We start from the raw sequence: 13,061 nt of genomic DNA on the forward strand, positions 1-13,061 counted from the left end.
ATTGCATTCTTGGTGTATGATATCTTTTTTACTTCTGGGCAAGTGCACAAACCACGCCAAGAACGCAATTTACATTCAACTTAACATGTGCATTAGTATGTGCTGCATTGCATACAACTGACAAATGTTTACCACCAATTAAATAAATTTTATTCTACATATGTTGGATAAGGATGTATCAGCACTACTTTTTTTCTTCTCTATCAGCATATCTTCAATTCTTTTACAATTCACTAAGTGATTTGGGGCTGTCTGGGCACATTTGTCCTTTTTTGACCATTCAAGAATTAGCTTTATTGCTTAGTGGAAAATATGAACCCTCATATGAACACCTTTGAGCATTGGAAGAGAGTAAATATTAATACACATTGCAGTGCTACTGTCTAATCATGCACTATTACTTAATTGTAATTTCTGACGTACTTTGTTTTCACCACTGATAGGACTTGATATATTGTCCTCAAAGTCTGCAAAGGTGCCACTAAAGAAAGGTATGTGTCATGATTTGATAGGGATACCCAAGTTTCTTTATCATCTGAAATGATAACATGGACCAAACACTCCATAATTTTATCTGTTTAACTTGTATCTGTCAAACCACCATTTTGGTTTAAGCAAGGTTGGTCACATTTGGTGAGTAGTTTTCTTCAGTTCCTATAAGTTGTAGTTCTCTGTAAAGAACCTGACAACCAACACAATAAAATTGATATTGGTGCTTTAATTAAAGATTATGGAGAGACTGACTATTGTTAGCGACAAATGCAGGGGGACTGGCACATGAGAAGTGAAGTCCCGTTTGTTTCTGTACTTACATTTGTGAGATTATTTATCAAGGTGGAGAAATACACTGACAATCTATCTCAACCAGTGTATTTTTAACAACACACTGTCTGCAAAAATTAAAACTTTTTTCTGCATTTGCCTGCACCTATCTTTGGTATGATTACACAGTCCGGGTCTCATTCAAGAAATAAAATCCATATTTTAGTAATGACTATATAATGAATACACTGTTTTGGTTCATTTTTTATTTTATTTTTTATTTTTTTTTATGTGTTCTGATGTTTCATTGAACCAATGCTTGTGTGCATACTGCAGTGTATTGTGTGTATTCACATATGACAAACACAACATTTACGCAGAGTGTACTTACGCTTAGATTTAAATGGAAACGTATCTTGAGACACATTTGGATTTGGATCTGGTTGTAACTATACATAAGTTTTGTGTTCTGTGTTCTTTTTTAAAAATTAACTTGTGTCCAAGTTGAGTCTGAACATGAATCAGGCCCTCTATGTATTGTGATATACACTTATCAGCCACAACATGAAAACCACCTGCCTAATATTGTGTAGGTCCCCCTCCTGCCATCAAATCAGTTCTGAACCCTTGTAACATGGACTCAACAAGACCACAGTGTCTTGTGGTATCTGCCACCAAGATGTTAGCAGTATATCCTTTAAGCCCTAAAAGTTGTGAGGTGGGGTCTCAATGGCTTGGACTTGTTATTCCAGAACATCCCATAAATGCTCGATTGGATTGAGATCTGGGGACAATTGGTGCAGTGTGGTATGGTGCATAATCCTGCTGAAAGAGGCTGCTGCAATAAGGAAATACAGTTGCATGAAGGGGAGTACTTAGTCTGAAGTAGGTTAGGTAGGTGATACATGTCAAAGTAACATGAATGCCAGGACCCAAGGTTTCCCAGCAGAACATTGCCCAGAGTATCACACTGCTTCCGCTGCTTGCCTTCATCCCATAGTGCATCCTGATGCCATCACTTCCCCAGATAAACAATGCACATACACCTGGCCATCAACTTGATCTAAAGAAAATGTAATTCTTCAGACCAGACCTTCTTCTTCCATTGCTCCATGATCCAGTTCAGGCACTCATTGTAGACACTTTTGGCGGTGGACAGGGGTCAGCATGGTCTGTGACTGGTCTGCGGTTATGCAACCCCATATGCAGCAAGCAGTGATACACTGTGTGTTCTGACACCTTTCTATCATAGCTAGAATTAACTTTCAGCAATTTGTGCTACAGTAGCTCCTCTGTCGGATTGTACCAGATGGGCTAATCTTCGCTACCAATGTGCATCAATGAGCCTTGAGCATACATGACCCTGTCGCCGTTTCATTGGTTTTCTTGGACCAATTTTGGTGGGTACTGACCACTACATACCAAGAATACCCCGCAAACCTGTTGTTTTGAACATGCTCTGACCCAGTCGTCTAGCCATTACAATTTGGCCCTTGTCAATCTCCCTCAGATTCTGACACTTGCCCATTTTTCCTACTTCCAACACATTAACTTCAATAACTGACTATTCACTTGCTGTCTAATATATCCCACCAATTGACAGATGCCATTGTAACAAGATAATCAATGTTATTCATGTCATTTGTCAGTGGTTTTAATTTTGTGGCTGATGAGTATAAAACAGTGTATTTGTGAAAACATTACAAGCATTGCAACATCTGAAAGGGAGCCAAAGCTTATGCATGGCTAAGAAAATTTCGCACAAACTCTAAAGTCATTCATTCATACACCAAGAACTTAAAATATGTTGTTGAAAAAAGTGTGTCATGTCAGCGATAATGAATTAAATAATGCAATTCAGCAAATCTCCTAAACTAATATTTATAATCTAAATAAATCTTGATTTTAATAGGAATCATGGCTACGTTTTTGAAAGAGAGATGATGAAGTGCCACCCAATTCTGCTCAGTCTGTTATCCATCATAAATTTGCAACAGAAATGTGGAAAAACTGAAATTTATAGAAATGAAACAACAATAGATAACCCTTAAAGTTACCTCCCCCCCCAATATTCACATGAATAGTATTCAGTGTTCTATGTATAATTGATAGGTATAGGCAAAATTATTTTGAGGAGTGAGTTTGTTACATTTAGATAAAGAGGTTAAGAGTGTGTGTTTTAGAGGGATTCCACCCTCAATTATTACTGCCATCAATAGCGGTAATGGTGATGGGATAAGCTAGTGCTATAGTGGGTACGGAAAGCTGGGTAGCAGCTGCTGCAGAGATTAAATTCCCTGCTGCTCCGGAATCAATGAGAGCCAGTAGGGAAAGAAATATTTTCTGAGGAACCCAATCAGCTATGAGAGAGAATATACTGATGATTATGACTACACAAATCTACGCCAACTGTGTAACTTTTATCCAAGCTTCTCCAAGGGTCAGATAGTAGAAACCTTCCAGAAACTAGTGGAACAAGATCTTAAAAACCTTCCAGAAAAAATAAAAGTAAGAAGAAACATCTCAGAAAAAGAACACAAAGCCCTGAAGGTACTGGAAAATAATAAAACATCACAATTAAACCGTCCGACAAGGGAGGAGGAATTGTTATTATGGACAAATAAAAAAATGTAGAATAGGCAAATTGACTATCAGATACATCAACATACCAGAAATTGGAACAAGATCCAATAGTAAGGTTCAAGAATAAACTCCATGATCTATTGGAAGAAGATCTACATATGGGATCTCTAGAAAGAATTTGAACTATTATATATTGAGAACCCAAAAATACCCTGTCTTTATCACTTGCCAAAGATTCATAAAGATGTAAGCAACCCTTCTGGATGTCAGATTGTCTCAAGAATAAATTCCATTACATGAAATTTCTCAGAGTACATAGACTTTTTTCTACAGGGATTGGTAAATAAACAAAAAAGTAATCTAAAAGACACCACGACAGTACTACAAATTCTGGATGAAATTGAATGGAAAGACACGTTTAAATTAGGAACCTGCGACGAGAAATCATTATATATGTGCATCAAACATGCAGACGGATGTGCACATACATACTATTATCTATGTAACAAGACCAATTTGCGCAATGAGCAAATAAACTTTATCATGAGCGGGAAAGAATTTATCCTCTAGCATAATTATTTTAGGTTTGGGGAAGCATTTTATAAACAGACCACAGGAACAGCGATGGAGAAGCATTTCGCTCCAAGTTACGAAAACCTCTTCATATCAAGATGGGAGGACGAATATATTTGGTGAAACAACCCCTTCCAAGAAAAACTATACTGTTGGAGGAGGTACATAGACGATGTTCTTTTCATCTGGGATGGAGAACAAGAAGAGTTACAGCACTTTCTTAGATACATCAATCAGAATACTCTCAATTTGGAATTCACTGCAGTCCAGCCCTACTCAAGTCAATTTCCTAGATCTCACCATTTAAATTGAGAATAATATCATAAAAACAAAAACATACACTAAAAAAGTGGATTGCAATTTTATACCAGCAACAAGTAACCATCACAGAAATTGGATCAGGAATATCCTGCCTGGAAAATTCAGAAGGCTAGAAAGGAACTATACCAGTGAAGATATATTTGAAGAACAGGGAAATAAACTCAAACAACGATTCCTTGAAAGAAACTATAACGAAAAACAGCAAATTCCGCACTGGAAGCAGTAGAATCAATTGATATAAAACAACTTTTACAATATAAAAAGAAAGATCCACAAGAAATTCCAGAAATTGCCTTTATAACACATTACAAAACCAATATAGAAGCCATAGAAAACATAATTCAAAAGCATTGGCATATTTTAGGGCTAGATGATGAAGTGAAAAAGTTCCTCTCGAGTAAACCAAAGATAATATGTAAAAAAGAAAAAAAACATACGCAACATTCTTACTAAAAGTTATATATCTACCTCAAAAAATGAAATGAAAAGTAAAGAGTACATCAGGATTTCACTATTGCTTTAATTGCAGAGCCTGTAAGAATAATACTCCAAACACAACTAAACCAGTGATTATGTTCAAATCAAATGTTAATGTAAAACTATTTGAGATTAAGCAAAAAATCAGTTGTAACACTGTAGGGAGTGCATGTGTGGCCTCTAGTATATTGGGAGAACCAAATACCCCCTCAAAATTAGAATTGCTGAACATCTGGCAAATATTAGAAGAGGTCTGAAGACACATAGGCCCTGAGTCATTAAGGGATGTAAAGCAAAAAAAAAAAGTGGTTGCTCTCTAGGACAAACCATGTTACAATGCAAGGGGTGCAAATTAGTTTATTATTTTGCACACAAGTTAATACTGGCTGTTTATTCATCTAGCACACAAATACTTGATAACGTTATTTTACCATTGAAATTTAAAGTTGATCTAGAACATGCCCTACCCCAACTATAAATCTCTGTCCACATTTTAAATTTACGCCCCCCTCCAATGCCGTATGGTTTTGTCCAGGTACAAAGTTACTCTTTTTTTATGCTTTACTCGCCTTAATGACTCAGGCCCATAGTGTTCCTAATCACTTTATAAACAATCAGAGATGTGACACTAAAAAAATTTAAATTTCTAGGGGCTCAACATATTGCCTCACTTCCGCGTTCCACAAGTGGCGATACAGGAGATCTACAAGCAAGCCCAGCAAGTCCGAACGCATCAGTGTCTCATCCTGGAACACAAACAGAAGATTTGTACTAGGGATAAATAGGGTAAGAAAACCGATTGTTCCTTATTTTGGTTCCTGTAAGTTGACTCCAGATATACAAATTATCAGCAAAAGAGTTATATCACATACCTACATGTGTCCTGAGTCAGTATTTTGTCAATTTTTAAAACATTTTTCATTTTTTTCCATTGTTCCATTTTTTTTTTCTTTAACTTTTATAATTTTATTTCATATACATTCCTTTTTGTTCATTTTTATTTATTATCACTAACATATATACAGTTCTGATTATATGATAAAATTGCACCCTCCATTCTCCATATGTTGTTAAAGTCGTCTAAAAGATTTATCATAATGTACAAGTCAATCTGAGATACCAATATGTGTCCCCTCACTGTATGATGCAATAGTAATGCACCAGGATTAGTGGTCACGTATTACCGTTTCATAATGGTGTATTAAAATCGCAATGTCTATTGATTACATTTCACTATTTTCACTATTCTCTGTCCATAGGAAGTTTTATTACACTGCAGGGGAACAGCAGATGGTGAAATTCCACAAACAGTTTTAAGTCACCCATCCAGGAGGGTCCATAACAAAGAAAGGCTCAAACCACCTATAAGGCATTGTGATCTTGGAGGGTTCTGACCCTCTGACCTATGAGAGACTGACCTGTGTATTTGCAACCTGATTTCCACTGTGATTTATGGCCATTTTGTGAGTATAAATTCCTGTACTTTCACCAAAGTATCCTGTGGGAGGCTTAGCTGGCCGGCATCGCATTCTCTAAAATATTGTCTTGGTGATATTATTTTCTCCTTTTAGTATTTCTCACTTATAATTGTATCTTTGCATCTGGTTAATGTTTAATTACCTGTGCGCTTTACATTTATTTGCTATGTTAATGTATTTTGCCATTGCGGGTGCATTTTCATGTTTTTGTATTCTTTTCTTACCTTTTGAAACCACAACAATAATATTGGACTTATATCACTTATATCTACCATAATAATATACATTAATTACTTAGTAGTTTTGCTTGATAGCCAAGAAATCAGATTTTTTAATTATAATAATAATGTATTAGTGTTTGTGAAGATACCGAGTTTAATGTCACCTTCTGGGCCGCACAGCTGGCCTACCTAGTACCTATCCAAGGTTCAAAATCACCCAGGCAAATATCTGAAATAAAATAAATAAGTTTATTTAACAAAATGGTAACACCAAACAGCAATAAACATCTTTAAATAATAACCTGCAACAAATAACACTACAGTCTGACCCTGACAACATACAGGGCAAAATTAAAATACCTCACCAGTATCCTTGCCACTTTCAGGGACTGCTGTCTATCTATTCAAGCTTCTATCCCTTTCTCCTTTAAGACTGCCAGCAATGTAGTGGCCCTGAGTCACTGCCATTTTGCTTTTGGCGGACACACAGCTCCCCAAAACCTGGAGAGGAAAATCAGGGCAAAGGTAGTACTGCAGGGAGCGATTGTCTATTTCTTGTCAGGGCAGAGATCTGAATCTCAACGCCAGCCTGATTTATCATTGGGTAGTGAATGCCCATTTGCTGTTCTCTGGAGTTGGTATTTAAAGGCAGAACGGACCTTTCTTGGAGTTCCAGGACCTGTCTGACCGGTCCTTTTCTGTGTTTACCTTTTCACAGATAGCAGATGATTTGCTCTTGATACAATTAGGGACCAGTATTGTTCTGTGGCTATACAGCAGAAGCTGTTTAAACAAGTAAGGTTACAATCCAGAGACATTACATTTAAATATATGATGTGGTCATGTATCTGTTGACCTTTTCCCTATGCTAACAACACAGACACACAGCTAAAAAAAGACAAGAGACCTCCCTGGTGTGATGTACATTCATACAGGACTGGTGGACAATTATCCTTTTGTCTAGACTGAGACAATGGACTAGTTTGCAAGATAAGAAAACCGTGCTGGCAGACATTTGAGCTACTTACAAATAGAATATATATAAGTATAAATATCACTGACAAGTATGGGGAACCAGAGGGCTAGAAAAAAAATATGTTTTTATAGTTCACAGTTTGTGAGAAACGAGATGCAGACTGGTTAAGGTGAAATTAATACCTCGTTTCACCACAATGCTTTAGCCCACTAGATGACCCTGGTATCTAGAGGTTCTTAGATGACACAAGTAAGGAGAGATGGAATATAAAACAGTATCTTTATTACATAAATGCAAAAGCTGTAAACACAATAGCTAGATCACAAATAAAACATGTTTAAAGCAACATCCAGAATGTCATCAGACCTCCAGTGATCTGGTGACATCCCAAAGTTAATATAGCATCCACTCTAAAGTTCAACAGAAATTTCCTAGTAGCTGTAGTTCCATTACTTTGAATGGGAGTGTAGAGTCCCAGAGCTACAGCAAATGCATTTCTCCCAGCCAAGCTATAAATATGTTTTCCCTATCTCCACTATGTGTGCGCTTCTCTCAGTTTCACTGCAAGGTTCGATAATTCTAACCTAGCTATAAATACAACTCTCCTGATAGAACTGGGAGTCCTGTCTCTTACCCTTAATGGTCCCGGCCACTCGCCACAAGCTCTCCAACTGCGTGGTCTGAACTCCAGTCATCTTGCTCCCACAGGCACGCCAGATAGACAGACTCACAAGCAGCTCTTGATGGAGTGGAGTTTTCTCAAAGACAGAATGTCTACTTCAAGTTTGCAAACAACAGCAAGATGGCTGTACAGGTTCACACAAGATAGAATCATGATGGACCTGGTAGGAGACAAATCTCCAACATCAAGCTCAGATGAATCCCAAATACATAGAACTTTCCTTGCAGGCTCCTTTTAACATATCCAAAATGTCCACAAGCAAAAGCTTCACCCTGTATAGTCATTATTATGTTACTGGCCCTTTTATTGGCTGAGAGCTGTCTAGGGGTTTGGAAATGGGTGGGGTGAATATTCAGCCCCATGTTATAATCTCCTCTGCTGAGAAGGACACCAAAAAATTAACAGAATCCAAATGTAAAGCAAGAATGAATAAGGGTACAGGTACAAGTACAAGTACAAGTAATGATGGCAATATTGCAAACAAGGCATTTGTTTTATTCTGAGAGATTCTAGAAAGGACCTTGGTCTTAGCAGATTTGTCTGATAAATATTTTTCTTTTCCAACATGTACAGTGTGAGAAGTGTATGTAGAACATTTGATGGCTATGTCAGAGGGTAAAATGATAGCCTCTAGTAATAAGTAAATTTAATGGTCATTTTTGATTTGCAGACTTGCTAATGTGAGGTAGCTTCATAATCATGAACACAATAAAACGCATACCTGGCATTACAAAATTTATCTGCAGACTTGCTTTTTGTAAGCATACATGCATATATCACAACTATAACCTCTGCTAGTCGTGCTGGAAGCAGATCACATAACCAGAAACAAGAGTATAGTTTTTATTTCAAATAATAGCAATCAGCATGAAAAATATTGTCTGAGTTTTGCAGAACTATGACTTTGAGATCCATCCTTAGTGATGTGAAATGAGAAGTAACTTGGATATAATCATATTTCACTGGAGATGCCAGCAGAGAAGCAGGATTAGGAACTAATATGAGGAGAAAACTGACCTAAAATCTCATATATAGGGAGATCTGCAACTCAGAGATGTATTATTCTACCTTTAATGTATAGTGAAGATAAATCATGTGGAAAGCAACAGTAAGTGGAATACCGTAAACAATTTTCGCAGACTATTTCCTAAATATGACTGCAGCATTTATGGCTTTCATTAATTGGGAAAAAGTCTGAACTATCTGGCCAATTAATGCGCTGCAACAGATTGTACGGCGGTGTTTATGCCTGTGCTTATTTGTCAATACTTTTAACACAAAAGGGGGAATTCATTTCCCCCCAAAGTAGCGCCGAGAAAACTCTATTACCGGAGCTGCTCAGGGAGCTGCGAGCAAAAAGTCAGTGTTGAAACTACCATAATAACAGTATTTAAGCAAACTATTACTGTAATAATGTTAATAGTGCGCAGGCCGTGTTACCTTTTACAGTAACACGGCCAATTGAATTCCCCCCAAGATGATCTATTTCATAACAGAAAAGTATTGAGAGTAACTAGGTAGTTCTAGAATTGGGGCGCTGGAAAGTTCTTTTTGATGGTAAAAAGGCTTCATCAGATTCTTCATCCCAATGCAGGGTTCAGGCACATTCTGGTGAGTTAAGTTTTGTATAGTTTAATTATAAAGGCATATCCTGACCTTGGTAGCAATAGCATTGCCAAAAAAGCAATTAATCTGACCTTATTTGTGCTTAGGAATTTTGAGTATCCCCTTAAAAAGTATGAAAGGGTGTCTATGTCCATGTGTTATGTTATAACATAAATAATGTATTTTAAGCAGGCATAATTATATATTTATACTTAATTATTTATTAAATGATAAGAGCATTAGAACCCTTTAAAGTAAGATTTGTGAGTAAATATGAAGAATCAGTTTTGCAAGACATATTGTCTGAGGATAGAAAACCCAAGATCATCTTGGTATTTTTACAAGATTTGGGAAAAGAGGGTGGCACTCTGTAGACCTGCATCAGCATATATTGTTGTCCATTATACATAATTACAAAGCAAAATGGACTACAAGGGTGCATATATGCATTGCTTCAGGTGGAATGCTAGAAAGAATTTCAACTGATATTTTCGTACAGGACAGATGGGAACAATTACATAATTTACAGAGCAGTGATCCTATGCAAACATTTAATCCTTTTACTTGGCTTCTTTACTGGATGTGTATTACAGGTACTTTGTAGTGGTATTATCTCTCCTCATTTTAGTAAGTTTGTATAACTGGTATGTTCTCTTATGCCTCTTAATGGGGCTTACTGGGTATTGGTGCACTCGTTTTTTTCTCTGGAGACACACAACTAGTATGCAATTCTGTAGGTAATGCTGCACCATTATAACTTGACCACACATGTACATATTATGTTTGACAACTGTTTTATTTTTTAACAAGCTGGCCAACTATTGCACTGTCCAATTAGATGATGAAACTGTGGTTGCTTCTACCACTGTGTTGTTACAGCCCATATATGGGGAGAACATACTAGGTAAATGATGATACATGCAGAGATCAATACAGTAAGGGAAGTAACAGAATGGGATACCCATAGATCAACACAGAAATCCCCATAGACGGTACAAGGGTACATTCAAAAGTAGTGGGCCATAATATTTTATGGTAAAGGCCGATGTAGGGTTCCAGACCTGGCCACCACATTTACTATTTACATCAGGGACTTCTCAATTAAATCCACATTTATTTCTTCATCATCTATTATTCTGTAACAATACTTATTTTCTCATGACTAATAATATCAAAATACATATGTATAACAAGGATCAGTTTGATCACTCACAACTTACATTCAGATACTGTAATTTCTGGCAACAGAGTGGTGACAAGGGCAATCTTTGAGTCAATATCCATAGACAAAATGTATATTTCCTAGTGGCACGCCTGGGTTTGGCTCCGGATGATCCAATACACTAGATTCCCTCCCACTTCTAACACAGCAACAACATACATTAAATATTAATTGTATATTCATGTACAGCAATGGAAAATACTGAAGAAACTTGTAGACTATCATGCGCTACAACAAGTTACAACATGCTAGCAATAGATCATTCAGCTTAAAAAACCCAAAAACATTGTCCACATCAACATAAGACAATGACCATAATGTTTCTTATAAAATTAGTAGCACTATAGTGTAATCTATAATCAATAGTATCTGTTGCACAAATTCTAAGGTGCTATAGCAGAGTTAGTTTCCCATATCCGTAGGATCAGCGTAAATACTGTTGTATAAATCTGATTACACATGAAATGTGGTTAAGTAACACAAAGATGTGCCTTTACCAACAGGCTAACTAAGTTGTTCCTTTTGTAGCCACAAAAGTCATTGACCCTTGCTTGCATGCCCTGTGAATTCTCTCTAATTACATGGACCATTTCTCTAACATTTTCAGCATTACAGTAGTATGGATAACATCTAAAGTACATAGCGCAGGATAGTATGTGAGCATCAACCCAACCAAAATTCATTGAAACAATTCAGCTTCATTAGGCAGATAAACCACATAAAACTGACTATTTTTAAGATCCAGTTATTCTTCTGTATAGACTACTTTCAGAATAAGCTAACACAATTCACAAATACATTTTAACAATTATTAAAGTAAATCTCATCAGTTATAAAGCTGTGCAGATAAAAACATTTGCATAGATTGTCCCATGGCACATTTAGTCCCATTTTAATATAGTTTACTCCACTCCAGTCGAGGCGAAGGTAGTTTAGAAGAAATAGAATTAAAGAACAGGCACAATGTCGCATAGCCCTTGGTATATAATTGTAAATGTACTGCAGAACCTTCAGTACACCTACACACAATCAATTTTCATTTCCCTTCTTCTCATTCCCAAACAGATATTTACAAAAGGGTAAATGCTAATTCTAATAAATACATTTTTTTTTTATAACAATGGAAAATGGAAATTTGTACTTTGCTCGTTTTGGTAGAAAATTCCGCTACTGTATTTGATATAATAGTTATCTGTCCTTGATTGACTTCAATTAATTGTTCCTCTGGGAACATACAATGTTTTACGCAAAAAGCTTTAAGTAATGAATGCATTTGAGTCTTGATTAAAAAGAGATTGAACCACAGTCAGTATGACATCCAGGATACATCTGTGAGGTTATGATAATTTCACAGATGAAGTTACAGTAAACTTAGTGCTTCAGATAAGTGATAGCAAATTACTGATGCTATTACCATCAAAAACTATTTTTGTTATTCACTTTAAGCAAGTTTTCATCATTATTGCAGGACAAGCCCTTGTCTATCCAGCTAACCTTTTGTAATGAGTGTGTTGAAGACTTTAAAGTATGTTATTACTGTAAATTATGCAATATCTGATTATAGAAAATTAAACTTTATTATGATGACATTGTGATTAACTTCTATATTTTTAGCCACATTCCTTTTCCCTCTGAATTTTTTTTTTCCATTTATTAATAATTATATGTAAAACTCAGGACTGTAGTATACTGTGGGGTAAATGTATGAAGCTCTGGGTTCTTCAACACCCGCGAGTCGGCGTCTTCAGCGCTTAAATTTAAAGCGGCACTGCCTTGTAAAGGGAAACTACAAGGAAGTGCCGCTTTAAATTTAAGCGCTGAAGACTCCGAACTCGCGGGTGTTGAAGAACCCGGAGCTTAATACATTTACCCCAGTATGTTCAAGTGATCCCAATATATATTGCCAAATTTGTCCCCTGTCTGTGTCGGTCAGCCATAGTATTCTTTGTAGACATTCCCAATGGTCTAACTAAAGGCCTCTGAACATGGGAGCAAAATTTAAGCTCTCTCTTTAATATCCTAAAATACAGCAAGCAGAACGAACGTACTCTCACTGGCTCTGGACACCACTAGGAAGTTTATTTAATCAAACAAAGATAATCTTTAATTGTGACAGTATGAACATACAGGTCAGGACAGCAGGTACTCTGGTAATCTAGCC

The 13,061-nt window shown here is 36.5% G+C and overlaps 1 long non-coding RNA gene across 1 annotated transcript in view; it reads right to left on the reverse strand.

Annotated features, from left to right (window-relative positions):
* Positions 1–7,921: 7,921 nt before the first annotated feature.
* The window catches only part of LOC142101603 (uncharacterized), a 35,264-nt gene continuing 30,124 nt past the window's right edge, over positions 7,922–13,061 (reverse strand). Inside the window, exon 3 of the long non-coding RNA XR_012679069.1 lies at positions 7,922–8,149. This is a non-coding gene — a long non-coding RNA (uncharacterized LOC142101603). The remainder of the gene's footprint in view (positions 8,150–13,061) is intronic.

The sequence above is a fragment of the Mixophyes fleayi genome, chromosome 9, assembly GCF_038048845.1.
Source record: "Mixophyes fleayi isolate aMixFle1 chromosome 9, aMixFle1.hap1, whole genome shotgun sequence".
Lineage (NCBI taxonomy): Eukaryota > Metazoa > Chordata > Amphibia > Anura > Limnodynastidae > Mixophyes > Mixophyes fleayi.